This window comes from Choloepus didactylus, chromosome 5 (genome assembly GCF_015220235.1).
Source record: "Choloepus didactylus isolate mChoDid1 chromosome 5, mChoDid1.pri, whole genome shotgun sequence".
NCBI classification, from domain to species: domain Eukaryota; kingdom Metazoa; phylum Chordata; class Mammalia; order Pilosa; family Megalonychidae; genus Choloepus; species Choloepus didactylus.
In genome coordinates, this window is record NC_051311.1 from 99,403,514 (window position 1) to 99,421,053 (window position 17,540).

At 35.0% G+C, this 17,540-nt stretch overlaps 1 protein-coding gene and 1 pseudogene across 1 annotated transcript in view; one reads left to right on the forward strand and one right to left on the reverse strand.

Annotated features, from left to right (window-relative positions):
• Positions 1 to 17,540, reverse strand: part of SEMA3E (semaphorin 3E) — a 281,726-nt gene that overhangs the window by 142,376 nt on the left and 121,810 nt on the right. The window lies entirely within an intron of this gene.
• LOC119534769 overlaps positions 10,089 to 17,540 on the forward strand; it is a 44,505-nt pseudogene continuing 37,053 nt past the window's right edge.

A 17,540-nucleotide genomic window follows, 5' to 3' on the forward strand; every position in this document is an offset into this window, starting at 1 on the left:
TGTTCCATATTAACTACTAGGGCTTTTATATAGGAAAGATAAAGATAGGAAACATCAACATTGCTCTGTTTATTGAAACCATAACAGCTCTTTGCTGCATATGCAAAACTGGGCTCTGAAAAGTACAAAGCAACTGAGGCTCTTCTGGGGTGTTCACCTACATATTCTGTATGTAGTTAGTTGACACTTAGTGAATGTCCCTGGTCTAGCCCATAATACACTCCTCATGTGATGGATCTATTTTGTGCAATGCTCAAGAAAATAATTATATTTAGGATATCACATATTTTGCATGACAAGTTTACTTTTAAAAGATGGTGTTTCTTCATTCAGACTTACAACAATTAAAAGGGGAATAAACTCACAAATAAATATCTGATTTGAGTTCTACAAATTTCATTTTGTCAACTTCTGAATTTCTTAATGACCTTTATTTGTCCCCTGTAGTCTCATAGGTTGTTAAGGCATTGGGGTAAAAAAAAAAAAAATGTAGTCAGTCTAAAAGACTTCAAACAATGTCCAACTCATCTATAAAAGTACGGTGAGACATTGTATCAAGTGCTTGCCAATATCAGAGGTAAATGTCTTTTTTGGGCTAGACTTAAATGTGTTTATTTTATAATGAGAAAAAAAAAAAGGAGACATTTTAGGACACCAAGAGACAGAGATCTGTCAAAGGGTTCTTGTATCCTATATTCTATGTCCAAAACAGTACAGAAAAACATTCAGGGTTAGTCCCAGCGGCTGCGGTCCTCCGCTGAAAAAATGAACATTTTCCAAAGGTCCAAGCACATCTAGTCTCTGCTGACCAACAGCTACATGTTTCTAAGTGGGTGTTGGACCAATCGGATCTTTATTTGTCAGTTGAGGTTGGGTTCAAGAGAAAGATCTTTCTATTTCCTACTAGCAACATTAAAACAAGAGACAATCCCAAGTTCCAACTATTGCAATAAAGTAAAAGTAGTTTTTTGAAAAAGGAGCACAGAGGGAGCAGTGCCACTTTAGCACAATCGATACATGTCACAATCTGCTAATTTCATTTGTTCACCCCCCAAAAATTGTAAAATTAAAATCAATAGGAAGGTGGATGCTAGAACAAACTGTATGAGGCCCATAGGGGCAAATTAGTCCAAAAATCTCTTAGGAGTGACATTTTCACCCTTTTGATTCCTACGGTTAATTTAACTGAAATGGTCTTCCAGGTGGCTGATTCCTTCCACCGCCACTCCCCCCCACCAATCCATCCTTACACTACCCCCTTGAAATCACGTGCTTGGAGGAAGCAAACACAGACAAAGGAAGAGTCTTTGCATGGGGATATATAATTAGCAGTTCTCTCAGGATGGCAACCCCAAAGAGAGTGTATGCACACTGTTAAATTATTTAGGACTGGAACTGATCTGATCTGAGTCTCTATGGGGATCCACGGACTGGAGAACTATTGAAATACAGGTTGAGGTTTAGGACACAGAATATTTTAATTGATTTCACTGGACTATGTGTATAGACATTGGATAAGGCAAGGAAAGAGATGGGCATTACATTCAGAAAAGGCATTACATTTTGCTCTGATATGCTAACTTCTAAAGGAAAGAAACAAAAAAAATCAGATAATTATATTTTATAAACAGTCGCACTTAAGATTAATTTGAGCCTAACTAATAAGAGGGTCTAAATCACAAGATAGAGTTCTTTTACTTACAAATTATTTTGCAATTATAAAACTTAGTCTTGTTAAATTATGTTTGAAATAAATAATTTATTATCTGAAGTTTGGATGTACAAAAGAATGTGCTGGAAAAGCAACTGAACCCATAGCAAAGGCATTTACAGTTAACTAGGTAAATAAGATGTTTAAAACACCCCAACACAAACTATAGCTATGCTTTGAATATGACAATATGACATAAATTGTACCTGTCTTAATTTTGGTGTAATAAAGCAATGAAGATAATAGGATACCTTAATACTATCAACATAATTTTTAACTTCATTCCATGAATAGAATCAAAAATACTCTGAATTCAAAGCTTCTCTTCCTAATGAAAAGCATTTTTTCAATTTCTTACATAAGGAACAGAGCTAGAATAGACAGTAAACTAATGATATGCATATTCTTTGAGAAAGGGATAGTGAAGAGTTTGTACTTGTGAAATATAAAAGGGAGGGCATCACATCAATTATAGTATGAACGTCTCTATCTGTTTTAATGAGTTGCCATTCATATCTTGATTGTTCTAGTTCTTTATTTTTGGAGCTATTAAGCTCCATGCTCACTCATTTCCAATTAGTCAGATTTGTCTTCCTTGGTAATGGGTGGCTTCCACATCACAGCTTTTGAGTTTTCAGACTCAATTAAAAAAGTGATAGTGAGTCTTGGCTCAAAATTAAGGCTGTGACCTCTGCAGCCATCACATCTACTTTAATCTCCCACAGTTCTGTTCCCTGACAAATTCCCTGGACAGCATAATTACCCTTTCCTATAACACTTCCAAATGTCTGTGTAGGGTTCCCAGGGAATCAGCCCAGTATTCCCATAAAAGTTTTAAGTTAGAAAACAAAAGAGCACACATTTTTGTTTAAATAGAATAGTAATGAATACAATTGTTGCCCCTATTATGCCTACAAAGATTTCACCAAGGTACATTAAAACATTATTAATCTGAACATTATAGTGAAGGTGAACTTGTCACAAAATCAAGTCTTTGAGATGATATTTAGGTAATCTTTTATCATTAGAGGTAAAATCATCACTGAATCTTGAAAATTATCCATATGCTCGCATGCATTCATGTGCAAGAGAAATGATTTTGCTGGGTGAATTTAGTAGGCACTTTTAGGAAAACTAATAGTTAATTATATTTTCAGGACACAGAAAATTAGGTTGTCAAATATCATTAATCTTTTACATATATTTCAAATAAATGCCATACTATTTTGTTGAAGCTATCAAAATCTCTTTGAAGTTTTTAGTATAAATGTACTAAGAGATCATATCAGGATGATTTCAACAAGCTTCCAATATTTCTATAATATTTTTTCCTTAAAAATGTTGTTTTCTTAAAAGTGAAGTATAAAGCATAAGTTTTACTGACTGGTAGAGTAGTGTGGTTAATACACAGTCAAGGCTGGACTTCTCTCTTTACTTGATTTTATTTTTATTCTTATTCTAAGGGTAAAAAAGATTAATCACATAGAGTTAGCATACATGAACATTATTCACTAGGTATTCAAATTGTGCATAACTAAATGGAAATATGCTGCTTTCACCTACATCTGTTAAGAATTTTTAAAGAATCAGAAAAGCTAGGGAGTAAAACAGGGGGAAGTGGAATCTTATTTTGGAATAATTTTATATGATATTCACTTACATATTTTCACCTGCCTATACAAGCTTCTCCTATATGCATATACACAATAAGGAAAAAATGAAGAAAAACTACTTTTCCCACATACTATTCTCTACTCCCCCTTTGAAGCAGTAAGTAAGTTAGGAATCTGACTAATTGAAGAGTGCTTTGCCCTTGCCAGGGTAAATAGGAGCTTAAATTAAACTAAGCGATGGCCTTGATGGAAGGAGAAGGAGGGTAACTCAGTCGGGGCTACCCCCACCCAGCACTGCCTCCCCCTTTTCCTGCCTCATCTCAGTTTCCTTCTCACCACTCCAGGAGGGCAGCAGAGGTTTCTCAGGAAACAGCTTACCATGCAGGTGTTTTACCTTATGTCCCACTTTTGAAACCTTATAAAGGGATTCACTTAATAAAAGGAGGAAATGTCCTCAAGTCCAAGTGACTGTTGCTACAAATTGCTAGGCAGTTGAACATGAGTTGTTCTCCTATACTAAGGATGATCTGAAATATTAGTACAAATTTTCAAGAAAAATACCATAAACTGATACTGATTTCTTTATCTATTGCTCCTCATCCATTCTTGTGTATTGACTGGAGGAGGGGACAGTTTGAGATATTCCTAATGTGTGCCATCCTCCCATCACAAAATACTTCCCGAAGTATAAGTTTCACCTGTAACATGCTTGCTAATCCAAGTGGTTAATATCTGAAATAGTTATTATCGGAGTCTCTAGGATGTACTGTTCACCTCAGCAATGGGCCAGGCCCCAGTCTATTAAAAAAAATAGTGGATTTGATGTTTTGTTTCCCAAAAACTGATTCTTTACATTAAAAAAAAAAAAAAAAAAAAAAAAAAAAAACACGGTTGCCAGTGATTCTCTTAGGTTAACAAATTGACATTTTTATATAACATGTCACAAATCAACCATAGTTTCTGTTCTACTTAATTTAGTTTTATTTGTGAGTTTATTAAGTATTTGTAGGCAATGGAGCAATTTCTGAGTATACCACTATATAAACAATCAAAGACCCTGGTTTCACAGTTTTCCTCCTATACAGGGAAACATACTTTCTCTTCTAAAGAGAAAATATTTTCTTTCTAATCAAGCATTTAGACAATTACAGTAATTTCTAAATATTGTTTGATAAAGATAAGACAAAAAGAGATATTTTGGCCTAGGTTTTTCAACTTACCAATTTTACTTAGGAAAAAAGTCACAGCAAGGCTAAATAATTTGGAAAAACATATACCCCTTTACAAATAAGGATAATGTAAATTTCCAATATTCCAGAATGTAAACAATACTTCGCAAATCTTAGCACAAAGACAACTGTCTATCACTTGATTTTGACATTGTTGAGGAATAATATTTGCTTAAGTAACTGAAGAAGATGAGTCAATATTATGTAGACTCTTAACTACAAATTATATAAAAGCTCAGAAGAGACAGTGTACATTTTTTATAACCATTAAAGCCAATGTGGTCTGATATTTTCAGCACATGATGTTAATATTCAACATCTGTTGATACAAAATAGGGGATTTAAGAAGCAGGAGAGAATTAATTTTTCTTCTTCGCCTGTTACATTATGATTTTAGTTAAATCACAGAAGTCAAACGTGCTTGAGAGAGTTTGGTTTTTATCAATACCCTACAGTGAAATTACCATACAAATTTTAGCAATAAAGGTAAGGATGTCTCATCATCGATAGCAGAGATGCATGACTACAGAATAATATATTCTACAGTAAATACAAAGATAATTTGTTCCTATCACTATAATACATCCATTTCATAGAATGTTTTATCCCTGGAATACAATTTTAAACTCATGCCCTTGTGACTACCAAAACGAATGAAATACCACACACCTTTAGTATTCCTGTATTCCTTCCAGGGTCTACAACCCTATACCTTCCAGGGTCTACAAACACATGCATTTAAGTTGGTAAACATCTGTACTGATGGGGAAAGACTTTGGCAATGGCCCTGATGCTCCAAGTCATGTGTTTTTGCAGCTGCCTTAAGCTAGACAGAGGATGAAAGACTTTGCTCCATGGCCTTTACACACTCCATTCTCTAAATAACAAGTTGGCTCTGCAAAGGCAGAGGAAAAACAAGCATGAAACATTGTCACTTTCAAGAACCTGTACTATGAATGCTGATAACTTTCCAAGCATTAGTTACCCAAAAGGTTAGGTAAAGAAAGAGTATTCATATTTTGGAATTTAATTGCAATTATGAATTAGGAAATGCTGCTTTTGTTATACTGCAAGCTGTGACAAGGATAAAAGAAAAATATTAATTAATTGCAGTGTACTCCCTGCCAGCTTCTTCATCATCACACACCCTCTTCTAAGGAGATGGAATATTTTTCTTGCCCAGCGATTTGCCTTGCAGTTATTGTACAGAATGGAGTAAGGGTTAGGGAGAGGAGAGGGATAGCAGAAGCCTAGCACAGCACAATTACCACAAATAGAAGAGAGGAAAAAGAAAGTGGGGGATAAGAAAAGAGAATCGACAGTGCAGGAGAGGTACAATTCAGGAGCAGGAATGAGGGAATGAATTAGAATTTGTCAAGAAAAAAAGAATGTAGAAGATGAGAGAAGCAGCAGTGGGCCTTTAGTGAATCAAATGTATAAAGAGGATGTTTTTAGGAAGTATTTCTTCCTTTCTGTCTATGCAATGTCATACTCCTTTGCTGCCTCATGAAAAATTACATTACTCTTCCATGTGCTTTGGGGTTGGACTAGTGAAGGCTTTTTAAGATTTCAGATACTTGGTGAGATCAGCCTCATGGCTGCCAAATACATTTGGGTAACAAGTAGATATAATTTTTATGTTTAAATATAAACTGCTTTGCATGGCAAAAGAGGTTAAGAGCATACCCACATACTCTTGAGCTAAATTGCCTACATTTAAATCCCTTAGCCACTCACTTTCAAGAACCTCTACTTAGCTTAGCTGTGTAACTTTGGCCAAGTTACTTATTTCTCCATCCTTCCATATTTTTTTATCTGAGAAATGGGAGTAAGAAAAATATAATAAACACTAATATTATGTCATATAGTGCTTAAAATAGTATCCAGTGCCTAGAAAGTGCTATAGAATTTTTTACTATTACAAACTATAAATAAATATATAATAAAAATTGTATATAATATATATTTTTTAATGTAAGCCCTGGAAGAATTATATCCTCGTGTAGATTCTAAACTACTGAAAGTAGGAAATGTTCAACAATTGAAAATGCATAGCTGATGTTAAATTGTATTAATTTTACTTTTTTTTTGGAAAAATATAACAAAACTTTGGTCTATACACTAATAGGTAAATACATTATTTGCATATTAACTCTTTCAAATTACTAGTGCAATAGAACTATAACGTCTTAACTCTTACTAGTTTTTTTGTTTTTTTTAAGGTATAACTTTTCTTACATATACATAGGATAAATGAAGTAGTTGAAGTGTGGCTGTACAAAAATGAAGGGAAAGATCCCGCATCTTGAATTGGTATTGCAGAGTAAAAACAAAGATCCTGAAATGAGTAATTAAATGAAAAGCTACAAAATAAAACATATCTACTCTGTATGTAGTAACAAGAAGAATAATTATGTAATTAAACAAGGCCTACTCATGGAAGTTGTTCATCTTATCTATGCACTTTGCACATTCATGTGTCCTGGTAAGGATTTTCCACAGGGAAGCTCATCAGATATGGATGCTTGGAATTAACCAGGATGAACTGTGTACAAAAGCAGAGAACTCATTTGGCTTTCTTTTGTTTTTTATATATTGAAATTGAAGTTAAAAATAATAAAGACACTGTGAACCTCTCTTTTTTCCCCTAGCTCTAAATAGGAACAAATGATCTTAGATGCAATGAAACAAATTAAATACAACAGACTAAAATTTTGGAAATTTCAACTGAAGTAAGAATAAGTAGTCCAATGTTTCATTTTCTCGTTAGCTTTAGAAAAAGCAGTATTTCCATTTATAAAGTGGAGAGTATTATATTAATACACTTTAAAAATGCTTTTCTAATTCCAAATACCTTAATTGCATGTGTAATGTCACTATAATGAAAAACTAATACATATATTTTGCCAGTTATGAAAATTCTAAGCCCATCAGACAATCTAATTGTCTAATTGTATAAGCTATTTCTCAGATGAGCCTACAACCAATCTCTCATGTATTCATTCATCTAGCAAACTATCTTCTGAATGGATTGTGAAGTCAAAAATGAGGTAGAGACAATTCTGGTCCCCACCTTGAAGAGACACAGTCCAATGAAGGGAGATGACATGTGCATATACAGTGTCTACAAATATACATGTATAAATAACTAGTGATTGAAAGTTTAACTGTAAGTCATTGGTTTTAAAAAAGAATATTTTCTCCCATTGAAACATTCTAAATGATAGTTAGATTCCCAGCTGGAGACAGCTAGCTAGAGTCTATAGAACTTAAAGAATAGAACCTGACCACAACACATAAGCAAAAGATCAAACTACAGATGCTGGAAACATACCCCTACCCCCTTATGCAATATCAAATGCAACTTCCCAGTTTCTAAAGAAACACATTGGGATGTGAGGCAGAGGTAGTAATTTGGGAGAGGAGGGACTCAGATAAATTTTTAGAGGACCTGAGATAAATGAGAATAGAAACTTACAATACTGAACAAGGAGCTTGGCAGAGAAGAATGGTTTTCTGAGTGAGAAAAGTAATTACTGGAGTTGATTCTGTTAGGGGCTTGGAGATCTCAAAGCTCTTGCTTCCATGAGAGGCAGAAATTAAATGCGTAGAATTCATGAGGAAGAGGCAGATAAAATCTATAGAAGGAACTGAAATTTGAAAGAGTGCACAGTGATGGCCTTGGTTTCCTTCATGAAAGGAGGAAAAGATGACAGCTACAAGTAAGGGAGTGACTTGCGGTTTGTGCCAGGGGACCACAGTCTCAATCTGGGAGACATTTATGGGGAACAGGACAAAGAATGGACAAGATGGATTTAGAAAAACTGCTGAAAAACATTAAGGATTCAAAGTTAATGACCATGAATTAGAATTAATATTGTGATTTTGCCAATTGTGTTCACTTGTCCAGTAATAAGAGAGCACTTACAAAACACAGTGGTGAAAAGAAAAGACACAACAGAATTTGTGGTGATAAGACTAGTGGTTGAAGCTGGCCACTGGAGCGAGGTAAAAGGACATAAACACAGGAAGGAGATTGGGAAAACTGTAGAGCAACGGATGTTAATTTCATTCTGCCTTGAGTTCAAGTCTAAAGCTCATCTTCTTACTAGTTAATTTTGATCTCAGACAAATAAGTTATTCTTATGTTTTCTCAATTTCCTTATTCATAAAATGGGGATAATTGTACTTACCTGATAGGATTTGTACGGATAAAATTAAATGATGCTTCTGGAACATTCAAAATTGTCAAATATTACATTCATTAATAAAATGAGAGAATCAAGTTACAACATGAGATCTAAGGGGACACAATGGTGATCTCTTCCCTGTCCTGCTCCATTCCTTCCTTTCCTTGGTGATGCCCAGAGATCCTATCAGTCCAGACTCTAGGGCAGCCCTCCCTCTGGGGCAACTCCCTGATTCTCCTTCCTATTATTTCACAGTCCCCAAATTCAGACAGAATTTTCACTGAGGCTATTTCCCTGTGTCATAGCATAATGAAACCCCTTATTGCAGTTCTTTGTTCTCATAAATTTCTATCATGTCTTGACCTTCAGTCTTAGCTGCTCAAATACATCTTCCTCACTATACCTAGAGTAAATTTCCTAGAACCCAATTTGTTACAATTCAATGAAACTGTCACATTTTTAGCATGGCCTTCTATTACTCTTACTTCATTCTCTAACGTATTCCCAGAGACTCCATTATTACCAGATATACTAAGGGTACACTGAATTATTTGATATTTCTAGAAATCACCACATATTCCCATAGCCCTTTGTCTTTTCTGAAATCTTTGTTTCTTGTCGTCTCCAGGTATGTCAAGATCCATATCAAACTCCAACACCTTCCCTCTCCACCCCAACTGAGTTGGCAGTCCTGCTCTGAGTGCCAAACTCTGGTGCATATCTCTCCCATTGTAACACTTACCACACTGGGTTTTAATCATCCGTTTTCTTATCTGTAGACCCCAACAAACTGTGAGATTCTTAGAGGCTCTGTCATGTATATTTCTGTACGCATGGGACCTGGAGCAAGCGATGATAACAGCTATACATTGAAGGTCTGTTGTTATGTGCTAGACATAATTAAACCACACAACGAGCCCATGGACTAGGCATCTTTCTTATCTTGTCATTTTATGGAAGAGGAAACTAAAGCATGGAGAGTTTAAGTAACTTGCCTAAGGCCACCCATCTATTGAGGTTTAGAATCAGGATATGAACCAGGCTGTCTGTTCTGTCCAATCCTCCCACACATTACTCCAGCCTCTCAATTCCAAAGCTTGTCACATAGTAGGTGTTTAGCAGATAAGCAAAAGATGAATAAATGTGTAAGCTACATTTTAAGAAGGCTTACCATGAAAACAGCCCTGATTTTCATTTGTCCTTGGCACTGCTAGGATGTTACCTTCTCATCTCTCTTCACTGTAGAATAAGCTCCAGAACTGTTCTGAATCTGAGAGCTTGCATCCATTTAAATATTTATTGAGTGCCATTGACAACTCTTCTTTCAAGTCATCCTTAAAAGAGCATGGGAAATTACATTCATAAGGAGATTGAGGAAGCTCAGGAACAGGCCTGGCCAGACACCTGCTTCCACCTCAGTTACCAAGCTCCTTCAGCCAAGGCAAGTACCTTGGAGAGAACTGTTTTGGCAGCAGCACCGTTTGTTTTCTCCCCAGTACTTTTTCTCTCATTATCAACTGGTACAAAAGTTCACCCCATTTCTCCAACACCTCCTGCATCTACTACCACCATCCCCACTCCACTGCGGGAAATGCAGGCTCGGTTAGAGGAGAGAGGAGGGCTGGTGAGGATCAGTGAGGGCAAGCTCAAAACTGGGTCTGCAGCCTCTAAGGGGTAAAAGGCTGCGTAAGGAACAATATGCACCTCTGTCATAAATTCTGGGTTGCTAACCTATAATTTACTTAAGAAGAAGATACAAATTTCATATTTCCAATTGATAATGCTTAGAGAGATAGATAGGATAGAATTTATCATTGAGTCAATTTGAAGACACAGCCACTCAAAGACCATTTTAAGCTAAACTTAGTTCTCCCTAGTTGATCACAGAAAATGGGCAAATTAAAATTCTTTGTAGCTGACCAGTTTGCAGATATCACCCTAGAGAATAAGCTAAAGTGTTGCCAGGTCTAGTTGGCTGACTCCCAATAGCAACCTGCCTGGCTCTGTTTCAGGCTCTGTGGGCACCAGGCATTTGTTGTGGGGTGGAGGTGTCAGCCACAGAGCGAACTCCCTCTTCTGCAGTGTGCGTATAATAGAATGTTTTCCTTGCAGTTAATAGATACTTTGGTCCCTGTTCTGGGAAACACCTGGACCTTTTATTTATTTGTTTATTTATTTTGATCCTGACTATAGATGCACAAAATGCCAGTGGAAGTTTTATAGGGAGCTCTGTAACAATTCTTACCAGTGAACATTTTCAAATCACAGTCTTGTAGTATCTTGGAACTAGTCACTGCCAGGGTACAGGTTCTTACTTCCTAGAGCACAGAAACACTTTTACCAAGACAAATACACAACATTTAGGTTCAACCTGGAAAGGTCAGAAAGTAAATTAAGCACATTTCTACCCCAATCTTGCACAATTTACAACAATGGATATGAGAAAATTACTTACTGAAGGTGAAGAAATTGTATTATTGTTCATGAGCAAGGGAAAAGATGATATTAGAAAAAAAAATCACTTTTTCTGGAATTTTGTTTTATTTTTTCCTGAAGAAAGTAAGAACTGTTTAGAGATGAATACAGACATATGGTAACTTTACAAAAATTAAGCTATTTGTTATTAAATGCAGTAATGTGCTTGGGGAGAGAAAAGATTTAGACATATGTTCAACAAAAGTGTGACAAAGATTTTTGTACAAAAAAAAATAAGAATGTGCTACTCAGAAACAAAAATGCATTATGGTCGATTCTTGAGAAACTATAAATCAGGTTTCTCCTAAATTTCAATGCTATCTTAAGCAATAATTTAAGCCAAAGATACCCAGCAGAGCTCCACTTAGATCCCCTCAAATCACTTTTTTCATTTTTTTTGTTTGTTTGCTTTTGTGTGTTCATCTGCTTTGGTGTACTCTTATTTCTAACACCATATATTTGTAGCTTTCTGCAGATCAATGCCCTCAGCTACTGGAGTTGTTTTGTTGAGATATCAGAGAACAGAAGTTCTTGGAATTTATTTTTTGAGGGTACCTAGTAATCAATACCTGGCAGGTACAGGGATATAAAAGCCCTGGTCCCTTGACTCAGGGCACCTCAGAGGCTCAATTTCCAACTCAGAGTTCCGCTGTGGAATCAAGTCAGTTACTCTGTGGGATTTTGCCTGAGATCATACCTTTGTTCGGCTTCCTTCCTTTCCTTTCCTGGTCTTGCTTTTCCCCACACCCTTAGCAAGACTTAAACAGCACAGGTTAACAGCAACACCAGCATAAAGCAGGAGCAAATCCAAGAAAATAGAAGGGTATGTGGGCAGGAGGGGAATTGGAAAGGTGGTGTTATTTTTTTTTTAATTATCAAATTCCATTATGATTAGGTAAGTTCATTTGTTTTTTCAACCCCACCAATCCATGGAAGCTGCATCAGAAAGACAATCAAACAACACTGCCCTGTCGAATTCACTGCTAACTCTTCTATTATTATCTGTTTCCTCTCTCTCTGTGGCATTTGATGCTGTTCAACTTTCTGCCGTCTTGAACTCTGTGCTTCCTTGGTTTTCCTGTTATTTTCTTGTGTTTTCTTCTCTCTCTCTCTGGCCAGTCACTGTGTATTCTTTGTGGATTTTTCCTTCTCAGCTTTCCCATAAATGATTGTTAAAGCCTTTTCCATACAGATATTCCTTTAGTGTCCCCACATAACATCCATGATTTCAAATGCAACGAACCAAATTATAAGAAATAATATTGACATATATGGTTTTTTAAAAGGCTAATTACTCCATTATTAGGGCAAGGCCATGTTTTGTCTTTGCATTCCCATCACTTGAGACCTATAAGGCAACCGGTAACTGATTATTGAATAAATAAATAACATACACAATTAAACACAGCTACTAAACTCTAATTCTGGAAAATTCATTAAAACCTCATTTAAAAAATTCCCATAAAAGATAACCATTATATTTGCTTAATCATGCCAGTGATTCATGAACCTTCTTTGTTTTCTATATTAACTAAAATAATGTTATCTTATGCTTCACAAACTAAATAAACCAATAAAATTACCTTAATACAATCAGAAAACAGCTTTGAATAAAAATTACCTTTTTGATTTACACTTAACTGGTAAGTCTGCCTTATAGTACTTACAAGAATACTTTTATTTTCTTAACAGAAATCATAACAATAGAGAAATTTACAAAATCTCCAATGCATGAATATTCTATGAGGTATATTCTCAAATCTTTTTCAACAGAATGAAACAAAAAGGCCAAGTCAACCTATAAGGCCTGGAGCTAAAATTCTGAAAGCTACAAAATTTCTGGTATCTCTTTGGGCACTTAGCCAGAGGAAAAAGAAATTCTAAGTTGTTTCACTAGTCTCCAAGTCAGCACTTCGAGGAATGCAGAGGGTACAACCATGCAGAAGCCACACCATACTCCATGAAGCAGGTGGTGTGTTTTGTGAATTTAACCAGCCATTGTACACAGTACAGAACTGTAGGCTCTCAGGCTCTTAAAATACTGTGAATTTTTAAAAGTCTGTCTTTGAACAAGGTTATACATAATATGAATATGTTTTCTTTCTTGCTGGTCTTCTTGTAATTTTCAGATTTAATAATTTTCTCTCTCATCTCTCTTTTTTATTTTTTTCATTTGCTTAGTTTTCTATGTGAGTATCACAAATTCACCCACCAACTCCAGTTGTCAAAATCTGTCTCACTACTTTCGGATGCATCTGGTAGTCCTTCAGTTTCATTTTTCTTAAGAAATCTCTCCTGGAGCCTCTACCCAAGCAGCATAGATGACTGGCTGCCCTCTTATTGCACAGTTCTCCTCCTGTGATCTCCCATTACTCTCATTCTGAAGGTTCCTTTTACTCCTTCCTGATCAGATCCTTCTTCCTGGATCTCTTTCTTGGTTTATCTTTTGTTTGGTGGAGCCTGTCTTCTAATAGCTTTCTAAAAAAAATGGTGCATCATTCAGACTTCTAAGTTAATAGATACTTTGGCTGGCTATAAAATTGGAAATGGGAAATTATTTTCCCTTCAAAATTTAGAGACATTTCTCTTTTGCCTCCTAACAGAGTTGAAGCCATGAAAAACAAAGTAATTATAAACTCCAGTGTGTACGTAGCCTGTTTATTTTCCCTGTAAACTTTAGAGCCGTCTGTTTTCCCAGATGTTCTTATAAATGTTATGATGATCTGCTTTGGTATGATTTGTTTCCATCCCCTGGATCCTTTCAAACTGGCAATAAATTTCTTTCATTTTTAAGAAAGAACTGAAATTTCTTAGACTTCATTGATGACTTCTCCGCCGTGCTCTCTGTTCTCTGTTTCTGCAATGCCTGTTTTTTGAACTTCTGGATTGGTCCCAAATTTTCTTGTATTTTCTCTCCTAGATTTTTCATCCTTACCCATTGTTTTGCTCTACTTCTGGGATATTTTCTCAATTTTAATTCCTAAAACTTCCTGAGATTTTTATTCCTTTTCTCATATTTTTTAAACTCCAAGAGATGGCTTATTTTCTGCTTTTTTTTAAAAAAAATTGCAAACTCCTCTTGTTTCATTTATGCAATAACTCCTCTAATATCTATGAAGATTTTTCCTTTCTCCCTTCATAGTTTCTATTTCTTCCAAGTTCCTTAATTTATGATTTTTGGTTTCTATTTTTCGTATCAGAAGTTTTCCTAAGCAGTCCAGTGATCTTTGGTTCTGTGCTTATATTTAAGAGAGGGCTTAAGAATGGAATCTCTGAGAACACAAGTAGGGCTTGTCAACTGTGAGTTTTGCTATAGAGAGGTTGATAAGTTGTTTCTGTAAGGAAGCCCAACATTAGTATATTTCTTTACACTCATGGGATTTCCCTGTGAATAATATTTCAGTTGTGTCCCTGGAGGCTGCCAGCATTGGGAAGCCTTAGGGGAAGGAGGATATGTGGTTCTCAATCAGTGGAGGCATGCACCTGATCATAAAAACCAAGTGTGTGCATCCAAAGGAAAACTCAATCTTCTACAGGGATTGGGAGAAGCAGCAGCAGGATAACAGTTGATGAGGTGGGAGTTCTGTCGATTTAACTGCTTCTCAGACTTCCAACCAAAGTTTCGAATCCAACCTTCAGCCTCACTTCCATATTTACATGATGCTTCCGATTCAAGAAAGTTTGGGAGATTCTGTGGGCACAGAATTTGGCTCTCTTGGTTCTTCTAAGTCACTTCCATTTATCCATTTGCTATCTAAGTTCCACAATGAAGTCACTATTATTTCTGTCTCCTTCTCTAATAGTTTGGTAACTTTTAAAAATCAGTTTTTTGTTTTAGAAGAATTTGGAAGACTATGAAAATAAATGAACACATTTGGTCAGCCATCTTTATCTGAAAGCCATCTTTATAAAATCGTTTTTTGCAAAACCCTTCAGAGTGAAAGCATAGCAGGTCCTGTGTTGCACTCATGTCATGGCTGCCAGTGGAACAGCTCTGATATCCCCATGTCCGCAGTGACCAACTTCTAAGGCCTGTGCTTTTGCATGGGGTGGGCAAAGAGGGAGAAGGAAAAACTGGGCAATCGTTGCTAATATAACACCATCACTAAGCCCTGATCCCATTGTGTATGTGATGGTTCCTGCTTCTGCCTACACAACTACCTCACCTATTCAAAATTAAGCTTGCAACTGCATTCTAGTGCAAAGGCCTCAGAAATATACACTTAGTATATTTGTAATTAAACACCAAAAGCTACTGGTGGCTCAGATATAATAGCAGCTTTTGGATTTAAATATTTCATCATTGAAATTTAGAAAGCTCAATTTTATTTGACAGCAAAGGTCAATAACTGCAACAATTTCTTTAGCTAGGATAGCTTTTTCATTATAAACCTTTTCAAGAATCAGAAATATTCTCAATATTCATAAAGCACTTGTAATGAGTTGTTACACCTTTGGTCCTTGGAGATTTTTTTGGACAAACCATATCAATAATTACAATTTCTATTTTTATAAAAACATTTCTATATTGATTTTATCTAGAACCTAAGCTTCCTGACTAAAGGAATTGAGTAATTAGAGATATAAAAGGCTAAAAAATAAGAAGAAAAAGAATTAAATTGAGATGAGGTAGAAGACTATAAAAGAAATAATTCATAACCTCTACCTATGATATGATGAAAATGGCTCTCAACTGTATCAAATTAACTTAAATAATATACATTTATATTTTTTCATCAGAATTCTCAACCATAAAGGCTGGTGAGACAAAAGTAATTGCCATCTAAGTTAGCATAATGAAGAAATGGAATATGAATAAAATAAAAATCTAATATATACTATTTATTGCAAAAACTAGTCTTTAGCAAAGGAGCTATTCAGCATATCTAAGTTGGAGAACTGAAAGACATTAAAAACAAATCTTGAGTAAAGAATAAAAAGCCAAGCATCAAAATCACAATTATAGCATCAATTATGTTCATCCCTTCTTTGATGGAATTGATGATCTGGTTGCTTTAAGATTAGGCAGAAAGTACCCCACATAGGGCTGTGAAAATAGCTGAAAGAGTAAACTTCTAGCTGCAAATATTATTGACACAGCATATTTCTCAAGGGGGACACTATTATTATGACATTGCCCGTGCAGCTTGGTCTAGCCTGCCTCCTTCATCGATATTCTCAATTTTAAAGAAGCCAACAACCTTACATCTCAGTGTGTATTATATGTCAGAGCCTTATTATAAATGATAAGGTATTATCAATAGCATGAAGATTAGCATACATTATTTATCTAATTTATAGTCACTTCAATTCACTACTCATCATATTAAATACCCACTCAATTATCTATATGGGCAATAAAAAAACTGGATAAGTAAAATCTATGACTTTAATATAAAAGCTACTACTCTCTAAACCTTTATTTCAACACTTTCAGTTACTGAGTCACTTACAAAAATGACCTGTAAGGTAAAATATAATTAAATTAGCATTACAAAATTTTCAAATTGCTTTTTAAAAAATATTTAAGACAAATGCATTTTCAGAAAGATAATTTTATAAGAATAAAAAGATACATAATAAAAATCAAGTGAAAATGCAGGGATTTATTAGTTTTCTTTATCAGAGTCTTAGAAAATAGAAGCAGACAAGTAAATAGTTTTTAGGCAATAAAAGTGCTATGTTTCACAAAAATCTTCCAGACAAGAACTAAGATTAGAAGATTATTCAAGTTGCCTATTCTACACTCATTTAGGATTATCTTTCTGGTAGAGTATTTGAAATCACTTAGTCGTCACTGGAATGTAACATAAGTGCTTTAAATAGTAACTAAAGAATTTCATAAATTTCAGAATAAACAGCTCTTAAACTGACTAGAAGATTACATACTATATTTGATAAAAGGGAAGAAAGGCCATTTCTCTTCTACCACAGAGCTCCTGAAATTTGGCATGTTCCTTAAGGATATCATCATGGCCTACATTTTTTTTTTTCCTTTAATCATATTTCTTTTATTGTATAATATAACATATACACATAGAAGTAATAACTGTCCAATTGCAAATTAACAAGTTGTTAAAGAGCAAATTTCAAAGAATATTACGGTTTACCATGCTGCAGTTTCAGTTATTTCCTTATTGTGAAATATAACATATATACAAAAAGATAATATCTTTCAAAGTATGATTTAACAAGTAGTTATATAGGAAATTTCCAAGTTGTTATGAGGTTACAATACCATAGTTTCAGTCATTTCCTTATTGTAAAATATAACAAATATACAAAAAAGGTGATAGCTTTCAAATTACAATTTAACAAGTAG